This window comes from Diplotaxodon limnothrissa, linkage group LG23 (genome assembly GCF_057381915.1).
Source record: "Diplotaxodon limnothrissa isolate DT_005_m linkage group LG23, D_limnothrissa_male_GT1.1, whole genome shotgun sequence".
Classification (NCBI taxonomy): domain Eukaryota; kingdom Metazoa; phylum Chordata; class Actinopteri; order Cichliformes; family Cichlidae; genus Diplotaxodon; species Diplotaxodon limnothrissa.
Window position 1 is genome coordinate 47,584,176 of NC_140617.1, and position 7,625 is coordinate 47,591,800.

A 7,625-nucleotide genomic window follows, 5' to 3' on the forward strand; every position below is an offset into this window, starting at 1 on the left:
CAAGATGGATAAATAAACCAAAACTCTCAACTAAAATGTTTGGACAATGGACTTCTTTTGCCTGCGTACGAAATATTACCTCAGTGCAGCAGTGGCTTGTGGACTTTAAGTTGTGGGACGTTTGATCTTACAAAAGTAAAGGAATTGCCACTACATAAAGTAAAAAACCATCCCGTGGACAAAGGAATAATCCTTCATTAATGGATATAAGGATTTCAAGGATCACCGTCGAACTCGAATAAATGTTATTGGATCGTCTGGTGAGTAATCCAGACGGATTTGATGTTGAGGCCTGGATCAACATGTCACTCGTTCGTCAAAGCTGGTGAGTGATAATATTGTTTAAGCCGTAAAGGAAAACGGTGAAGCTATTGGAGTTTAAAGACATAATTTCACTACAAAGACTGATGAACTGAGTTTTGACGTACTAAATTGGTGCAAAATTGGATCGCTAATTGAAACATGCCAACGCCCTCTGTGGAAATGTTTGTTCGCTGCAAAAGGCAGGTAAATGGATGTCATGTTTGTACTTTAGGCTATGGATTCTCAGTGTGCTGTACATCTTTATGAAGTTTGAAATAATCCAAGAGGACAATAAAAATGTCGGATATTAAGAGTAAACGAGAGGATGACACTGCGTTAAATTTACGCCAAAAGGTTTGGATTTGTATATAAAGACATGCCAAGAAAAGCGCAGTTCAATGTGTAAGCAAGCATCTAAGTACATGGGGAAAACTTCCGCTTTAATGACCTCATATGAGAACGTTAAGGAAGTGTCTTCTGAATTTGGGAAGTTTATTAAATGCTATCAAGATGCAAACGCTTTGCAAGAATCCTTTTTAAGTTTGCCACTGCCAGAAGATGAAGTGAAAAGGCAAAATGCACATTTTCAGTCGAAGATGACAGCATTCTCTGTTTTTATGGACAAAATAAAGGTTTGGTTGCAGGAGGCGGGCGAGCCGTACACTGAACAAAGCAATATTGTTCGTAATGATAAAGTTGTTGAAAGTTTGGATGAAATAAAACCTGAAGACAGTGTCTCTAATATCTCAAGTGTAAAACCACCTTCAAAAACATTGTCACAGCAAAGTCGAATTTCATCAACATCTTCCGCATGCATTAAAGCTGCGGCTGACAAGGCAGCGCTCATGGAGCGACTCGCTGCATTAAAGAAAAAACATTCTATCGAAGCGCAAGAGGAAAAACTGAGAAAAGAAAAGGAGACATTATCCTTGGAAACAGAGCTGGCAGCCACTAATGCAAAGCTTCGTGTCTTAAAAATAAATTCAGTTTGTAGCTCTGAGCATTCTGATGGAATGAACTCTTATTTTGAAAGAGGGCACGTACAAGAAGCGCCTAGTTTAACTCCTTGTGCCGATACATTTGTTCCAACATCAAGAGATTACTCTGGTATAAATTCTGCATCTGAATCACAAGTAATCGTACCTAGACAAAGTCAAACCCAACATCAGGTTGATGATTCAGCTCAAGTGACGCAGCAAACACAGCCTCAGTCTCCTACTTTGACTGGGAATTGCACGAAGGAGATTGTAAATATTATGCAAAAACAAAATGACATCACTACTTTGCTTGTAAAACAAAACTTATCTTCTGTCCTCCCCGCCAGAAACATCCCTGTGTTTGATGGAGACCCTTTACAGTACAGATCATTTATGAATGCCTTTGAAAATGGAGTGGAAGCTAAAACTGATAACTGGAGCGACTGTTTGCATTTTTTAGAGCAGTTCACTAGGGGGCAGCCTAGGGATTTGGTGCATAGTTGTCAGCACTTACCTCCTGAGCAGGGCTATTCCACAGCCAAAGATCTTCTTGAAGAACATTTTGGGAACGAAAATAAAATTGCCTCTGCATATATGGAGAGGATTGTGAGTTGGGCACCTATTAAAAGTGAGGATGTGAAAGGTCTACAGTCATTCTCTCTTTTTCTTCAAGGATGTTCGAATCTAACACAGCAAGTTGTTTATATGAAGGAATTGGATTTGCCCTCAAATATGAGAATGGTTGTTATGAAGCTTCCATACAAATTGAGGGGAAAATGGAGAGTTGTTGCCTATGAACTGCAGGAACAAAATGGTTACAGAGCAGTATTCACTGATCTGGTTACCTTTATAATAAAACAGGTAAAAGTAGCATCAGATCCAGTGTTTGGCAACATCCAAGACTCACAATCTGGAAGCAGCTTTAAAGCTTCAAGTTCTACCAAGCAAAGGAGAAAAGGAAGTAGTTTTGCCACTAATGTCAGTACAGTGCCAGGAATCAGAGCTCAAACAACTGGAAGCAGAACAACTTCCGCCGTTCTGCATAGTTGTTTGTTTTGTTCACACAGCAATCATTTACTAGAGAATTGTAAGCAGTTTAAAGCTAAAATGCATCAGGATAAGTTGACTTTTATCAAGGAAAGGGGAATTTGTTTTGGTTGTTTAAAAGTTGGTCACACAAGCAAAGACTGTAGGAGTCATTTGGATTGCGACGTGTGTCACCAAAGACACCCAGGGGTTCTTCATATAGAGCGAAAGGATCCAGGTGCGTCTTCGGAACAAACTCAACAGAGGACAAACTCTAATGTCAACTTTTCAACTGCAACCACTCAGACATGTGGGTATATTGGGGCTGGTCATGAAGTTGATGCAATTTTTTCTATAGTTCCAGTTCAAGTTAAGAGCCAAAAGAGCAATAAAATTGTGCAAACCTATGCGTTTTTGGATCCTGGAAGTTCAGGTACATTCTGTACAGAAACTTTGGCAAAAAGGCTGAATGTAAAAGGTAAAAGGACCAATATCTTTTTGAGAACAATGAGTCAAGATAAGATTGTTAGTACACAAGTTCTGTCTGGTTTGGAAGTGTCTGGTTTGGAAGCAAATGATTTCATGCCATTGCCAGATGTTTTGACTCAAAAGACTATGCCAGTTTCTACAGTTAATATTCCCCAGCAAAGCGACATCGATCAGTGGCCTCATCTTAAACCTGTTAAACTTCACAACGTTAATGCAGAGGTGGAGCTACTGATAGGCACTGATGCTTCCAATGTTTTGGAGCCATGGAAGATGATAAACAGTGTGGGGGGTGGACCTTATGCTGTAAAAACAAAAGTTGGCTGGGTCATAAATGGTCCCCTGCGCACTGGAAGTAACAGTGGAAATGAAACCAACTGCACTGCTGTAACAGCCAATAGGATTTCTGTTGAGCATCTTGAAGAAATGTTGATTAAACAGTACAATCATGATTTTAATGAAAGATCATCAGAGGAGCAGACTGAAATGTCTAGAGAGGATCTGTGTTTCATGGATATTGTTAGTAGTTCAATAAAGCTTATTGGAAATCATTATCACATTGATTTGCCTTTCAGGAGAGAAGGTTCCAGTTTGCCAAATAACCTCTGTGTCGCGGAGCAGCGACTCCAGAGTCTCAGACGGAGATTCGAAAAGGATACTCATTATAAGGATGAATACACTGAATGTGTAAACAACATGCTTGAACAAGGATATGCCGAGTTTGTGCCTGTAGATGAGTTGCACAAAGATGATGGAAAGGTGTGGTACATCCCTCATCATGGAGTGTATCATCCCACAAAGGGCAAATTAAGAGTTGTATTTGACTGTGGAACAACTTATAAAGGAGCATCATTGAACAGTCAGCTTCTACAGGGACCTGATCTCACAAACTCGCTGGTTGGGGTTCTGATCAGATTTAGACAAGAGCCTGTTGCATTAATGGCGGACATTGATTCCATGTTTCACCAAGTGCACGTCTCAGAAAAACATGTCAACTTTCTCCGTTTCCTGTGGTGGCAACATGGTGACACTTCAAGGTCTGCACAGGAATGCAGGATGAAAGTGCATTTGTTTGGAGCTGTATCTTCGCCAAGCTGTGCAAATTATGCTCTACAGAGAACTGCAGATGATAATGCACAACAGTTTCCAGCTGAAGTGGTTGATACAGTCAAAAGAAACTTTTATGTGGATGATTGTTTGAAATCTGTTGCTTCAGAAGAGGAGGCAGAGCACATGGTGAATAGACTGACAGATATCTGCGCTAAAGGAGGCAAGGCAAGGCAAGTTTATTTGTATAGCACAATTCAACAACAAGGTGATTCAAAGTGCTTTACAGAGACATTAGAAACAAGAACAAATAAAAAGCATGATTTAAAATTGATTAAAACAAGCAAATAAACTAACTAATTAACTAACAAACAAACAAACAAAACAGTATATAAAATCAAAACAGATAAAATCAGAACAGTAGATAAAATCAGTAGTTAAATGTAAGTTTTGAAATTTAAGCTTAAAGTGTGGATTTGGTGCTTTATTCAAATGCAGCTGAGAATAGGTGAGTCTTCAACCTGGATTTAAATAAACTGAGTGTTTCAGCTGATCTGAGGCTTTCTGGGAGTTTGTTCCAGATATAAGGAGCATAAAAGCTGAATGCAGCTTCTCCGTGTCTGGTTCTGACTCTGGGAACTGATAAAAGACCGGATCCAGATGACCTGAGGGATCTGGAAGGTTCATACTGGGTCAGGAGGTCATTGATGTATTTTGGTCCTAAACCATTCAGAGCTTTATAGACCAGCATCAGAACTTTAAAGTCTATCCTCTGACGGACAGGCAGCCAGTGTAAAGACCTCAGAGCTGGACTGATGTGGTCCACTTTTTTGGTCTTAGTGAGGACTCGAGCAGCAGAGTTCTGAATGAGCTGTAGTTGTCTGACTGATTTTTTTAGGTAGACCTGTAAAGATGCTGTTACAGTAATCAAGCCTACTAAAGATGAATGCATGGACTAGTTTTTCCAGGTCCTGTTGAGACATCAGATCTTTTATCCTTGAAATATTCTTGAGGTGATAGTAAGCTGACTTTGTTATTGTCTTAATGTGTTTTTCTAAGTTTAGGTCTGCATCCATCACTACACCCAAATTTCTCGCCTGGTTTGTGGTTTTTAGATGTATAGATTGAAGTTCTCTGGTGACCTGTAATCGTTTTTCTTTGGCGCCAAAGACTATTACCTCAGTTTTGTTTTTGTTTAGCTGGAGAAAATTGTGGCACAACCAGTCATTAATTTCCTCAATGCATTTACCAAGACCCTGTACAGGGCCTCGGTCTCCTGGTGACATTGTGATATATATTTGTGTGTCATCTGCATAGCTGTGATAGTTTATTTTGTTGTTGTTTATAATCTGTGCCAGTGGGAGCATGGAGGATTTAAGCTTTCAAAATGGATCAGCAACAGTCGCACAGTGCTCATGTCAATCCCAGAGGAAAGAAGAGCAAAGGAAATTAAGGATCTGGATTTGGACACAGATCAACTTCCAGTTGAGAGAGCACTGGGTTTACAGTGGTGCATAGCAACAGACAAGTTCCAGTTCAGAACCTCCCTGCAGGACCGTCCAACAACCAGAAGGGGCATTTTGTCTGTGGTCAGCTCACTGTATGATCCTTTGGGAATCTTGTCTCCCTTCAGTATGCCAGCTAAACTGTTGCTACAAGAGCTTTGCCGACAAAATTTGAAGTGGGATGAAGTTATTCCCCACTCTCTTTCCCAGCGGTGGCGTGATTGGCTGGAGGATCTCCAGCTGATTTCAAAGTTCAAAGTGGAACGTTGCATTAAACCAAATTGCTTTGGAAGACCAGATGGGGCACAACTTCATCATTTTTCTGATGCAAGTCAAGATGGGTATGGAATGGTGTCATATTTAAAGTTGGAAAAGAATAACGTCACGCATGTTGCTTTTATCCTGGGAAAGGCTAGAGTTGCTCCTCTCAAGCAAACTACAATTCCCAGGTTGGAATTGACGGCTGCAGTTCTTGCAGTTCGGGGGGACAGGCTTCTGCAAAAGGAGCTGCAAGTCAGGTTGGAAAAATCAGTTTTTTGGACTGATAGTACAACAGTACTGAAATACATCTCCAATGAAACCAGAAGCTTCAATACTTTTGTTGCAAACAGAATTGCTGTCATTCAAGAAGCAACAGATGTGAAGCAGTGGAGATACGTTTCTTCTAAGGAGAATCCTGCAGATGACGCATCCAGAGGCATGAGAGCTGGGGATTTCCTCAAATGTAGGAGATGGATAAAAGGGCCCGAATTTCTCTATAAGTCAGAAAAGGAATGGCCTAAACTGGATGTGGAGTACAGTGTAATTTCTGCAGATGACCCAGAGCTCAAAAGGGACCTGACAATGAATGCCATTGTGAGGGAATTACAAAATCCTACCAGCTATTTTATCCTCTACTTCTCGTCTTGGGCAAAACTTAAAATCTCTGTAGCCTGGCTTTTAAAGATGAAAGAGGTCTTGGTGTTGTTGGCACAGAAGAGGAAAGAGTTGCTTGCTGCAGGTTTGAATAAGAATGATCCGGAAGGTCAGAAAGAAATGGATGATGAAGGACTCCAAACAGTTTTCTGTGAGGTTGAAGCTATAATGAACGACAGACCCATTACTAAAGTTTCAGATGTCTCAAATGATCTTGAAGCACTGACACCCAATCACTTGTTGTTGCTGAAAAATAAACCAGTTTTTCCACCAGGACTGTTTCATCCAAGTGATTTGCATGTCAGGAAAAGGTGGAAACAGGTACAGTACATGGCAGAGTTGTTCTGGAAGAGATGGCTTTCTGAGTACCTACCTTTGATGCAAGAAAGACAAAAATGGATGAGGACTAAAAGATGTCTTATACCTGGAGATGTTGTTTTAATTGCAGACGCTACAGCTCCAAGAGGATCATGGATGATGGCGAAAGTCTTAAATGTAAACCAGGATGCAAAAGGCTTGGTGCGTTCTGTGAGACTACAAACAAGGACCAGTGTTTTGGAAAGGCCAGTGACGAAACTTATTTTGCTACTGGAAGCCTCATCGTGAAGAAAATCCTCAATGAAAATTAAGGATTTGTTTAAGGGAATAGCTCCTCCTTTTGGGACTTTAAAGTAATTGTGATTGTATGCACAATTAGGGGCCGGAGTGTTGGAGCTATTTGTTCTTTAAATTAGTTAAAGTTTGTTGTTAGTTTACTTATATTTTGGGGTTTATTTGTCGGTTAATATTTTGTTTTAAATGATTTGTTTGTTGTTATTTTGTTAAATTAGTTAGTAAGAGCTGTAGGGCCATTTTGTTTCTATAAATAAAGAGACTGGTATAGGACCAGCATGCATTGGGGTGGGCCTATGGTTTTTTACCAGAGCAGGAGAAGCAGCAGGAAGGATCTTGTTATTGCTTGCCAAGATGGATAAATAAACCAAAACTCTCAACTAAAATGTTTGGACAATGGACTTCTTTTGCCTGCGTACGAAATATTACCTCAGTGCAGCAGTGGCTTGTGGACTTTAAGTTGTGGGACGTTTGATCTTACAAAAGTAAAGGAATTGCCACTACAATCCTTATTGCTGTTTTAGAGAGGAGCGGTGCTTCGAAGGATAGTTGCAGATTTCTGTCAGAATCTGCAGATTATACAGTACAAATAAAATGTTCACGTTTTCTCCATCGTTGTCTTCCCAACAGTTTCACTGGATGGCCAGTAAGCGTTCGCGATGTCTTCTCTGGCGCTGACAATTGGCGTCTGTCTTGTGTCAGTGATGTAAAAGACGGATTTAGTGCGACATGACCGTCAAACAGCAGTCGCTTT

The 7,625-nt window shown here is 40.4% G+C and overlaps 1 pseudogene; it reads left to right on the top strand.

Moving 5' to 3' along the window:
• Positions 1-600: 600 nt before the first annotated feature.
• LOC146608965 (uncharacterized) lies at positions 601-6,888 on the top strand (annotated as a pseudogene).
• The last annotated feature ends 737 nt before the right edge of the window (positions 6,889-7,625 follow it).